The 13,503-nt window shown below is 43.6% G+C and overlaps 1 protein-coding gene across 2 annotated transcripts in view; it reads right to left on the reverse strand.

The window, feature by feature from the left end:
• IL21R (interleukin 21 receptor) overlaps positions 1–13,503 on the reverse strand; it is a 169,377-nt gene that overhangs the window by 39,832 nt on the left and 116,042 nt on the right. The window lies entirely within an intron of this gene.

Raw genomic sequence — 13,503 nt, forward strand, 5'->3', positions numbered from 1 at the left:
ATATGTGAGTTCCGAATATCATTTGTACAAACACCTATTCAATAGACTTTAATGTGACGTATTAACCTCAATGCTTCACATGTCAAAGAAATAAACTTCTCTTGAATGTTATATTTCACATGATGTTTGTTATATGATTGAGATAACAAACACATCAGGGCTTGCTTGGCTAATTCACAGGCTCTTAGATTGGAGCCAGACCCTTGGCTCGGCTCTCCTTGTTAATTTGTTGGCTTGCCCATCTCTAAACTATTCAATGCAGGGGCTGAAGTGCACTAAAACATGTATGGATACTGCCATTGGGACAGGGTCAGTGAGCGCAGAGGTGGAATCAAAAGCATGGCTAAAAAGAGTAAAATATTCTGTATCTATTTTGTTGATCTCTCACCTTATGGTGACTACATATAAAATAACGCAAATCTGACAGAAAATTAAATAAAAGTGAAACTAATCAGAGGGCAATGTACTATTTTATGTTAGGAAACCTCCATTGGTTAATGTGACTTGTGCAACCAGAGGCCCACATAATTGAATCCTGTTTGGTTAATGTGATTTGTATATTTTTAGTGCCTGGAGATCCTGCACAGTATAATATAACATGCCACTATATGCACATATACATTTAGGTTAAAGATAAAAAGTGCTCTTTCTAAAGTATAGATTTCAGTAATATGCAGGTTATACCTAGTGCAAACAATTGTTATAACTGTCCATTAAAAGCTCCCATTCCACAGCTCAGCTTGGAACTCCCTTACTGTATCCTCTCAAAAAGAAAATATCTTGCCATCAGGAAGCTTCAAGTGACTCCATCAATTAAGGCCTCCTAAGCAGCCTTTACATTTGCTGATTAACAAATTGCACACATTTGCATCTCTTTGCAGAAGCAGACACCCTGACAAGAAGTCTTGTTTATTTTGAGCTATCAGCCCCTCCCTCTGGAGTGCAGCACAGGAGAATCCCTCTCTTCCACTTCAGCTGGGGAATCTCAATTGTGGGAATTAACTTTTGTCCTTGAGCTGAGAGGGTCGAAATAATGGCATCCACTCCAATCACGCACAATGGACGTAAAGGCTAATTTATGGACAACCCATGAAAATTACAGACGGGTAGTCTGGTCACCCTACTCACCTTCATTCCACCTCCCCACCACGTGGACCATGGCCAGTTCACCTCGGTGTGAACCCCGTGATCACGCTTGGCACAAAAGAGCAGCGGTTAATTTGAAAACAAATAAGTGTTGGTGCACTTATTAGCTTGCAATAGCTCATAACTCCTGTAAGCATCGCCTAAAACAGGACCAACTACTAACTAGAAAGTGGGGAGAGTATGTGGCGTAATGGTCAGAGCTGCTGACTACAGAGCTGGGAAACCAGGTTCGGCTCAACATCCTGTGATTCTGGGCAAATCACTTAATCTTCCTGTAAATCAATATATCCTTAACTGGTGCTCCTAAAAAACGCTGGTGTTACCACCGAGCACGATGGCTGCGAGGCGGAAAAGCTCCTGATGCCGATGGCCGAAAACTGCCTGAATATCCGTCACATATCCGTTTGCTCCCTCCCAAACTGTCAGAGAGGTGTGTGTGACACCTCGGCTGTGGTGCTGACCACAAGAAAGTGATTTCTCTGAAAATCCTGGGCAGAGGTGGAAAGTGTGGTATTCCTATGTCATCTAGAACCTTCTTATGTCACTCAGTAGAGTGTTAGGTTCTTGGAATGTTTTCCCTTGACCAGTGTCTGTTACTGCCTATCTGATGTTGAGGTGATCCCTTCCTACCTGTGGTTGTTAAGCTGTCTTCCTCATGAATAAATCTACTGAACCTATTTCCTGTGCAGCGTCATCTCTACACAATTACTGGCGACGTTGGGAGCAGTGAATTTTCATGAAGACAGCGTTCACTCGCTTACTACTGTTCCTGTTTCGCGCAAAACCCGTTTTTGCCAATTTAAAAGAAGGTGCTTTTTCTCTTCTTACTCGTAAGGAACTCCTGCAATCACCTTCAACCAACAGAACTAATTTTTCATCATCATCAACTGGATTTTCCGCATTTCAGCCTAAACGTGAGTTATTTTTAAGGATTTAAGTATTTATACTCTGTGCCTTTACCTTCCGACCGCATTATCGAGCGGTGTATGGGCATTACAAACTTTAATCCGAAAATTGCTGATTTTGCGTGTTCACAAGCTTAAACCTACTTTCCTGCTTGTTTATATTTGAAAAGACCCACCTCGAGCGCCTGGCAGTTTCTTCTTCTTCCGAACCTTTCACGAGGCATTGCTCGAGTCTCCTTCACTCCATTGTAATCGACTCCACGGCATTGCATTCTGGGTCACACGCGTCACTGCGCACGTCATCGCGCAGCTTCGACGCTCTCGGCGGCCATCTTACTAAAGGTTGAAGCGGAATGTTCGCTTTTTAGCAAAATTCTTGAAGATTTCAGTTCTGTGTGTTATCTTCACAGTTTACAGCGCTACCTTTACAATTTCACAGCGGTGTAAAGCGACTTTAAGTGAAATAGACATTTTAACCTCTGATTTAAAAAAAAAAAGAGAGAACAGCAAAAAGAAAAAAAAAACGAAACTTGAAACTTTAATATTCATTGCAGCAAATCCTTTTCTACGGTGATTTGCACACCTTCTACATTAATATTTTTTCCTTTTCAGGTTCCATACTTGTTTAATTGCTTACATTGTTTTTCTCTTCATTTTCTAATGTCTAATATTGCAGCACCACCTCATTTTCTTCAAGTTGCTGGCAATCCTCCTATAGAATGGGATCTGTGGTTTCCTATGTTTATTGCTTATGTGGATGTTTTAGAAAAAGAGGATTGCTCAGCAAAAAGAAAACTTGCCCTTCTTAGACATTGTCTTGGTGGTGCAGGAATAAAAGAATTCGATAATTTACCACCCTTAGAAGACGCAGGTGATATGGATGTATTTAACAAAGCTTCTAAGCAAATGAAAATTCGTTTTGGCAGACGGATAAATACTGTTATGGAACGGTTCAAATTTTATTCTCGTGAACAGAAATCTGATGAAACCATTGAGGATTACGTTGCAGCTTTACGTTCACTTGCCTGCACTTGTTCTTTCGAAACTATATCATATGAGCAGGTTCTCAGAGACCAAATCATGATGAAAATAAAAAGCAAAAAGATCCAAGAAAGACTTTGGTTGGATACTGAGACCACTCTTGCCGCAGTTGTGAATATAGCTAAGGGTATAGAACATTCTGAAATGTTTGTATCTGAGATCAGAGGGAAAAATCTTAAAACCAACGTTCCTGAAGTTGAAGTGGCCGTTGTTAAAACTCATTTCAGTAATTCCACTTCAAACACTTTTATTCCCAAACCTGCCTTTAAGAAAGAATATGTAAGAAACACTAGTGATAATAAGAATTTTACCAAAAGAAGTACTATTGTTTGCTACAGATGTGGTAGTGCTAACCATGTGGGCAACTATAAAGGTTGTCCTGCTTGGGATAAGATTTGCATCAAGTGCAAAAAGAAAGGGCATTTTGGCAATGTGTGCAGATCTGGTCAAAGAATTAATTATATCTCTCCTGAAGAAGAAGAAGTTCTAAATAGTCTAAATTGCATACTGTCTATTGATGAATGTATTCAAAATAACTTCCCTTCTTGCACTATCTTTATGGACAACAAACCTATTGAAATTTTTGTTGACTCGTGTGCTTGGTATAGTATTATTGGTAAGGATATTTTTGAACGCCTTTGGCACAAAAGGGAACTCTTAAGTCCTGACATATACCCTGGTGGGTATACAGGACGAAAAATTGCATTAGAGGGTTTCTTTTGGACCAAATTGTTTTTTAAGAACTGGGATGTCAGAGCAAAGGTTTATGTTGCTACCAAGGGTGTCTCCATTCTGGGTTGGCCTCATCAACGCTTGCTAGGGATCAAATTAGATCCAAATTCTGTTCCACCAGTTTATGTTGAGGAGCCCCGGTTTGAAAAGCACATCACTGATTCTCTAGTTAACTTAACCTTGAATACATCTTGTGATTCTGACTTCACTAAAAGCATACTCAAGAATTTTCCTGAAATTTTTAATGATAAGTTGGGAAAATACATTGATTTCAAGCACAAAATAGTTTTAAATGACAATGCTGTTCCTGTCAGGCATAAAGTGAGAAATGTTCCTTTGGCTTACAGACCCAAATTAAAAGATATTCTAGACGATTTAGTAAAAAGGAGTATAATAGAGCCTATTGAATCTTCCCCTTGGGTTTCGCCCATTGTAATTTCAGTTAAAAGTTCAGGCGAACTTCGCTTATGTGCAGATTTGCGCAGTCTCAATAAGGAAATATGGATAGACAAACATCCTTTGCCTAATATACACGAGTTGATTTCCGCTTTGTCAGGTGCTACTGTGTTCTCCTCAATTGATTTGGCTAGTGCCTACCACCAGGTGGAGTTAGATGAAGACTCAAGGAAACTTACTGCTTTTGTCACCCCAGAGGGCATGTTTCAGTACTTACGCATGCCTTTCGGATTGGCAAGTGCGGCCTCCGTCTTCCAGCGCCTTATGAAAGAACTATTGACAGATTGCAAGGGGGCCATAGCTTTCCAAGACGACATCTTGATTTTTGGAAAAGACTATACTGAACATGATGAGAATCTAGCTTTGGTTTTGGGAAGAGTTCGGTCCAAGGGTCTTACCTTGAAATTTAACAAATGTAAATTCAGGCAAGACAAAGTGGAGTACCTGGGCCACGAAATATCTAGTTACGGAATCAAACCCAAAGTTAATCATGTTCAAAACATTGTCAATGCACCCTCTCCCAACTCAAAAGAACAGTTACTTTCTTTTTTAGGATTGACCGAATTTTATGGCAAATTTGTTAAAAATTATTCTGATATTGTGCATCCTTTGAGGGTTCTTTTAAAAAAAAATGCAAAATTTATTTGGGGTAAGGAACAAGAAAATTCTTTTGAAATTTTGAAACAAAAAATTGTTGAGGCCCCATTTTTGAAACCTTACTCAGTGGGCAAAGAATGTATTGTTTATGTTGATGCAAGCAACATTGGGTTAGGGGCTGTTTTAATGCAAAAGGATAAATCTGGTGAGTTTGTTGTCTCGTATGCCTCTCGAGCTCTACGTGACGCCGAGAAAAACTATTCAACCATTGAGCGAGAGTTACTTGCCTGTACGTGGGCTGCCCAGCACTTCAGACAATTTTTGTGGGGCACAAAATTCCTTTTGAAAACTGATCATAAGCCTCTGATCACTATGTTAGCTGCTGGTGGTGGAAGAGTTCTTACTGCTAGGTTAGCGAGACTAGCAGCCATAATTACAGGAATACCGTTGCGAGGTTGTGTACGTTCCAGGACGTATGAACGTTCATGCGGATTGCATGTCGCGTTTTCCAGCTAGCGTAGAAGTTGGTGACAGTGTTGATTGTGATGTTGCTTATTCACTTGCAGATGTCAACATTATTTCAGATCAGGAAAGTTCTTTAATCCTTTCAGAGAAGGACTGGGAAGAAGCTATGGAGAATGACTCTGTTTTGACTCAAGTTAGGCAATTCTTGATTAGAGGTTGGCCTGAAGAAAGGAAACTTTCTGGAGAGTTGGGGTCGTTTTATAAAGTTAAGGATGATCTTATGTTATGTCGAGACATTATTGTCAGATCAGATAAAATCATACCTCCTTTTAGTTTGAGAGAAAGAATTTGCAAATTGGCACATGAGGGACACATGGGGATGTCCACCACTAAAAGAAGGATCAGGGAACACTACTGGTGGCCTGGTATTGACGCCATGGTAGATAGTTGGGTCAGGAATTGTTCTCCGTGCTCCTTGAGCGACAAGTCTGCAAAGGGCATTTCCGTTGATACTACTCCCATTGAGTATGCTAATGGTCCTTGGCGAAGGTTAGCAATTGACATCATTGGACCGTTTAGCTATCAGTCTGGTAAGGTTATGTTTGCATTAGTTCTGATTGACTACTTCTCTAAGTGGCCTGAATTAAAGATTGTTGAGAAAGTTTCTTCTGAGCATGTAATTGAGTTTCTTGACGAGATATTTTCTAGGGAAGGCTTACGGAAGGAACTTATTTCAGACAATGGTCCACAGTTCATCAGCAATGAATTTGAGTGTTTTCTTAGGAATTGTGGTATTACCCACAAAAGGACCTCTAATTATTTTCCCCAGGCCAACGGCCAGGTTGAAAGGTTCAACAGAGTCATTAAGGAATCTTGCCAATTGGCTATCAAAAGCGGTCTGAAGTGGAAGAAAGCTCTTCAAGCAACCTTGCTAACCTACCGGTTATCTCCCAATTCAGTCACTGGTCTATCCCCTTTTGAACTATTGCGAGGGAGGAAACCAGGTTCTCGTCTTTTACCTTGGTGGTTAAAAGGCGATACTTCCTATGAAGTAGACTTTAAGGCATTAAGAGATAAAATTGGGAAATACCAGGGTAGTATGATTCAACATTCTTCTAAAAAGAAGTACAATACCTGCAATGTCAAAATTGGCGATCTTGTTCGTGTAAAAATGGGTGGGTTGTTCCATAAGAATGTGTCTAGATGGTCTGATCCTATCAAGGTCATTGAAATTTTCAGCAAAGCTGTCAGAGTCGAAGGTGGGAAAATTTGGAATCTCAGAAGGGTCTCTTTATGCAAACCTTGTGTTTCTTCTTCACAAAAGACTACTTTCCCAGAGAAATTTGTCTCAGACAAGCTGGTTTCAGACTTTGGCTCAGACCATAATCCAGATGGTTTTTCTGGTATGCATGAAGTTTATGACAATTTAGAAAGGGAGATTGTAAATAATTCTGATGTTGTTATTAATTCTGATTCTCCACCTGCTCCATGCATTTCTGTAGACAATCAATCTAATGCAGAATGTGAAGATACCTTATTAAGACGCAGTGAGCGTGTGAAATATGCTCCTTCAAAGTTTAGAGATTACGTTAGATCCTAAGTGTTTTTTTTCTCTTTAAGGGTTATCTTGGTTTTTTTTTTTTTCCTTGTTCTTTTTTATTTTTTTTTAAAGGGGGGGAGGTGTGTGGTATTCCTATGTCATCTAGAACCTTCTTATGTCACTCAGTAGAGTGTTAGGTTCTTGGAATGTTTTCCCTTGACCAGTGTCTGTTACTGCCTATCTGATGTTGAGGTGATCCCTTCCTACCTGTGGTTGTTAAGCTGTCTTCCTCATGAATAAATCTACTGAACCTATTTCCTGTGCAGCGTCATCTCTACAGAAAGGAGTGACGATCGGGCCCTGAATCCCCCGGCTCGAGTAATAGAGTGGCTGACCGGGATCTCCATGAGAGGCGGCCGCGGATGCTGAGTTGTGGCGGCGCCCCGGACGTTTGTGCCTAACATCTCGCCCCGACTTCCACTATGCACAGGGGGCCTCTGTTAACACCTTGCTCGGCCTCCCCATTCCCCCTTCTACCTGCTGAAGCCTTACGGGTGCGGTAGCTGTGAGGACGAGAGGCATATTGGCGGTTGGTGGCACTAATCCGTGTTTCCTGACCTGTCTACTGCCTAGCGGCCCTGCCGGAGATTAACGGGCAGGGCTGCGGCTTGGTGTGCTACTTTCTGCGGAGGGCGGCCTTCGAAGAGGAAGACCGGGTGCCAACCGCCAATGAGACCGATGCCTGGGAGCCACGCAGTGACAATCCAGCGTGAGTTTCTTTTGGAGCAGTGAACTCTGGCCCCATTCTTTTGCTGCTGTGTGAGGTGCGCGTCGGACTGTCTCCACTCCCGTCGACGCATCAGGGGCCACTCTCACCTTGTGTGCAAGGAAGCCGGCAGTTTTCACCATTGCTGAGAACTTGCCTCCCAGCAAGTAATAACAGGACACTGAAGTGGGGTTGGCGGAGTATCTCACAGTTGCACATGGGCACAACTCTCATATAACACTGTGAACCAGGTGTGTTCTGTCAGGGGTGTCTCTAGTGGTACATCAAATAGTGGACAAGGTGACCCTTTTTTTGGAGCACTGGGGTCAGTGCGTGATATGTTTGGCGGCCCTGGCAGCACCCTCAGTGTTTGATTTGGTGTGTTGTGAGTAGCAAGTGAACCAGGTGTGTGCAGTGCTGGTGAACGGTGCTCTGCTTGCAACGCTGCGCCATGTCAGAACCGAAGGGGCAGCGGTCTTCCCTTCAAACGAAGTTGGATGAATACACAAGTCCCAAAGGAGGCAAACAGGAGGGGACCACTAAAAGAGAGATTGAGAAATCATTGACACCATCAGATGGAGAACCAATCCTCGTGGACGTAATGGTGGCCCCAGCGGGGGTGCGTACCTTGCTGGAGCACCAAATGGACACCATTTCAATCGACATGGCATTGCTACGGACTGATTTAAAAAACACAAGTGAAAAAGTGAAAAACATGCGCTGACGTTATTGTCATTGTACCTGCCACCGGGCTTGCAAGACACTACACTCAGAGACCTGAGGAGGGCACTACTTACGTTTTCCACCTGTAGAATGATAATAGGAGGCGACTTAAACTCAGTAGTTTCGGGGACTCTGGATTGCCACCCTCCTAGAGATATGCCTCCCTCACAAATGCACCTACCGCGTTTCCAGGAAGCCATGGGGCTGGTGGACAAGTGGAGGGTGTATCGCCCTGCAGAGACACAATACACGTTCCACTCTGGTATCCACAAAAGCTTTTCCCACCTGGATTATATCCTCGCCCCTGCGGCACAGGTTGGCTATGTCAGAGAAGTACGACACCTGGCCAGGGGGAACATCTGACCACTCCCCAGTTTGGTTACACATGGTATATGGGAGGGAGGACTGTACTCGGGCTGCGCCAATTAGCCCCTGGTATCTTCGGAACCCAGCAGTTCAATTGAAGCTGGAACAAGAGATTAAACACTAAAAACGACTGCACGATTGTCTCGGTGTAGGTCTTTGGGAGGCCTTTAACACCATCGCTGCTAATGGTTTTCCCCTCCTGTGCTGATTGATGTGAAAATCCCATTGTTCATGACGAGCTCAGCTCGTCATCAGCACAGCTCAACCGTGCCTCATGACGAGCTGAGCTCGTCATGAGCATCGAAGGGGTTAAAACTGTGATACGAGGACACGCCCTGTCCCAGATCTCTGGGGTAAAAAAAGATAAACACTCCACACTTCTCCGACTGGAGGAGGAAATTCTTAGATTGGAAGAAGGCCTCCCGTGTCCGTAGACCAAGACGTATCACACATTCTCCCCTTGAAGCAAGAGGAATATAGGTTCAAGGCACGAGAAGCTGCCCTTCCAAAACTATGCTCAAAAACTGGGGAGGGTATACGAGCTAGGGGACAAGGCCGGGAAATTATTAGTCTGGTTGGACAGGAGGGAAGCAGTGAGCCGACTGGTCACAGAACTCAGGGCAGTGGGTGGGGAAAAGCTTACTGACCCGCAGGATATCGCAGACGAGTTCTGCCGACACTATGACTGGGTCTACACTTTTAGAAATTCATCTACCAGTAGTGGTAGACGCAGATAGCACTTCACTGGATGAAGACATTGCCACAGACGAGATAGCACAGGCTATTCGTTCCCTCCAGACCGGAAAGGCAATGGGCCCTAATGGCTTGATCGAACTGTACAAATTGAGGCCTGATAAAATAACCCCCTACCTTAGAGCCATATTTGTGGAAAGTCTAGAAAAGGGATCCCTTCTCCAGAACCAAAGATTGCCTTCCCTGGTAGTGATATCTAAGGAGGGGAACCAAGAGACAGCTGTACGTCGTATCGATCCATATCGCTATTAAACGCCAAGGCCAAAATTCTGGCCAAACTGCTTGCCACCCGCCTGACTCGTATTCCTCTAGAGTTGGTCAATCTGGACCAATCCCGCTTCATGCCATCATGCAACACATCCCTGAATTTAAGGAGGGTGCAGGGTGTTCTAGGAAGGGCTGACACCATCATGAAAGATGCAGTAGTGGTGTCTCTGGAAGCTACTATGGCGTTTGACACCATAGAGTGGCCATACCAATTCGCCATTCTGGAACGGTTGGAGTTCAGCCCTAAATTTATTAGCTGGGTCTGACTTTTGTACACTGACCCATTAGAGCAGGTAGTGGCCAACAATAAAAAAATCTGCTATATTCCAACTCCACAGGGGAACTAGACAAGGCTGCCCCCGTCCCCCTGCTGTTTGCTCTAACACAGAAACCCTTAGCCTGCCGGATCTGACGTGACCCTATCATACGACGACTGTGCCGGGCTAATGTCTGGGAGGACCAGATATCGCTATACGCGGACGATATCTTGTTATACTTGGCTTCCCCCAACAGATCCCTGCGTAGAGTCCTTAACATCTTCACTAATTTGGGCATGTACTCTGGATACACCATTAACTGGTCAAAGTTGTTAATGCATGTGGTTCAGGGTAAGCCTCCAGTCATACCGAGAGAATATCAACTCAAGCGAGTGACGGAAGGGTTTAAGTATTTGGGGATTTTTGTCACCAAGGATCCCAAATAATTTTACAGTACTAACCTCACACGGCCGTTGCAGCAACTGAAATCTGATGTAACACATTGGCAATCTTTTCCCTTGTTCCTCTTGGGGAGAGCCACATTGTTTGAAATGATGTCTCTACCCGGATTTTTGTGTGTCCTACAAAACTCGCCTGCCCTGTTTCCCGCATCATATTTCAGGCAGGTGGAAAGTGCGCCGCGAATGCTGCTTTGGGGGAATGGTTGGCCACGTATCGAGTTCTCGCGGTTATTGCCGAGCTGGTATGATGGGGGGATTGGTGTGCCTAATATTAAAATATACTACTGGGCAGCACACCTAGCTGCTATTAACGATTGCATATACCCACCCCATATGGATCCTGGCTACGCCATGGATAGGTGGCTCCTCCCCAGGGGGAATTACACAAGAGCATTGTATTCTAAGCTGGCCAAATTTCCCCTTATGGGCCTCACACAGCACTCGGTACAGGTTTGGCACCAGGTCCAGAAAGAGATAGGATGGGCGACAACTATAACGTGACTCACCCCACTATGGGACTCTGAACGATTGGGGGATCTCTGGAAAACGAAGGGGTTTGATAGATGGGATATGATAGTGATCTCCCGATCTCTGGGAGAAAAAAGAGGTTATACGATTTACAGCCCTCCAACAAAAGTTTGAACTCACGGACACTGAGAGATTCTGATACATGCAGGTGCGGCACGCGCTATACACTGTTATCCCGAAGTAGAACCCCTCCTGAGGCTTCTCATCTCAAGGATAGGCTCCTGGACGGCTACATGCCCAAGAAGGCAATCTCCCTGACCTACCTAAATCACTCACATGACCCCCTCCTTCGGCTCCGTGCAACGTGGGAAAGTGACCTAACAGATCTGGATGAGGAAGAGTGGATGGAAGAGCTGGCATCACTGCAGGAGGGGGCAATATCCTCGAAGCTCAAACTGGTGCCGCTGAAAATATTCCACAGGATATATGTTATATGTTACCAGCCCAGCTCTGGTTAGAAGGGGGTATGGAACAGATCCTAACTGCAGAAGGCGGTGTGGCCGGGAGGGCTCCTTTTTCATGTTCTGTGGGAATGCCCCTGCATAGCGAGATATTGAAGGGGGGTCACCTCATGTATGGGGGAAGCTCTGGGGCAAACAATAACAATGGAGGCCAAAGGGTATCTCCTCAATATATGGGAACCGACCGATTCAAACAGTATAGAACAAACTTGGGTAACGTTAGGCTTACTAGTCGCTAAAAGGTACATTGCTAGGAAGTGGGGAGTGCACATAACCCGACGCTGGGGGAATGGAAAAGGGACATGGATTGGTCCATGTTTCGAGAAAAAACTGTATATGGCACAAGAGGGTACCCTAGGAAATGGATGCAAATATGGGGGAAATGGAACGAATACAGAGATACCATTTGTGAGCCACCTGCGTTACTGACACAGCGGCATCTGGAGGACTTATTACCCTAATGGTTTATTACAAACTAGATTGTCTGTTTAGCCGGATAATGTGAACTGTATCGCAAACTGCCATGCCTTGTGCATTTTCTGTCAATGTGTATACTGTGACAATGTGTTTTGATTAACAGTAAAAAGAAACTTTAAAAAAAAAGCGCTGGTGTTGATGATTAAGTGCTGTTGCTGAGCCCCAGAAACTTCCGGATCAAATTAAGCCCTGCACAAGAGACATTCTGTAACATTGATGGAATATGTCTATTTGTCCTCACGTTCTACTTAGGGGCAGATGTATCAAGCCTTTTGCGATTCGCTAAGGCCGAAATTCTGCGAATTTCGGCCTTAGCGAATCGCAAAAGGCCTTTTCACCGATTTTGGAATGTATTAAAAATTAGCAAAATAAGGAATCGCAAAAAATTGCGATTCCTTATTTTGCTTAAGCATTTAAGGAATCGCAATTTTGCGATTCCTTAAATGCTATGTATGAAGCATTACAAAATTGCGATTTCAGGTTTAGAAATCGCAAATTACCACCAACTTGTAGTTGGTGGTAATTTGCGATTTCTTGTAAATATGCACAATTGTGCATTTGTAAGGGTGGCATATGACGCACATACATGCCCATTGAGCATGTATGTGCGCCATATGTACACACATGTAATTTACAGGGGTGCAGCTGGGTGTCCTTGGGACACCCCTGCACCCTTGACATAATTCTCAAATTGTGATTAGCAAATTGCGAATTCGCAATTTGAAAATTATTTCTCAATCATTCCTATGGGCCTCCTGGCCCATAGGAATGCATTGGAAATTATTCCTTAATTGCGAATTCGCAAAATGCGAATTCGCAAATAAGGAAGACTAACAGCCTGATTCATCAAGCCGAAATGGGCTCGCAAAGGGCCAGATTCTGAGAATCTGGCCCTTTGCGAGCTCTATTTTTGCATTTGGGATTCATCATCCCAAATGCAAAAATCGGTAATAGTAATTTCGCTATTTTGCGATGATTTACATTTAAGGAATCTCAATTTGAGATTCCTTAAATGCAATTCATCATCCATTTTAAAATTGCGAATTCGCAAGTTCGGCCCGCTATTTACCGCGAGGTCAAACCTGGTAAATAGCGAAAACTTAGAAAAATGCTTTTAAAAGCATTTTTCTAAGTTGCATGTTGCACACACACATGTCCTTTGGACATGTGTGTGCGCAACACCTGTTCGTATTTACTTTTAAGGGGTGCTACAGGGTGTCCTTTGGACACCCCTGGCACCCTTTAAATCGCTATCTTATTTGCGATTAGCAAATTGCTAATCGCAAATAAGGAATACTCCCCATTCATTCCTATGGGCCTTTTGGCCCATAGGAATGAATGGGGAGTTATTCCTTATTTGCGATTAGCAATTTGCTAATTGCAAATAAGGAATATGTAGGAATCGCTTTTGTTTTTGTGATTCCTACATGAATGCCGTTTCGCGAGTCTGGAATAGCGATTCCTTATGATTCGCTATTTCAAACTCGCAAAACGGCACTGTGATGAATCAGGCTGTAAGAAATCGCTAAAATATAGCAATTTTCTACATACATTCCATTTTG

Source organism: Lissotriton vulgaris, chromosome 10 (assembly GCF_964263255.1).
Source record: "Lissotriton vulgaris chromosome 10, aLisVul1.2, whole genome shotgun sequence".
Lineage (NCBI taxonomy): Eukaryota > Metazoa > Chordata > Amphibia > Caudata > Salamandridae > Lissotriton > Lissotriton vulgaris.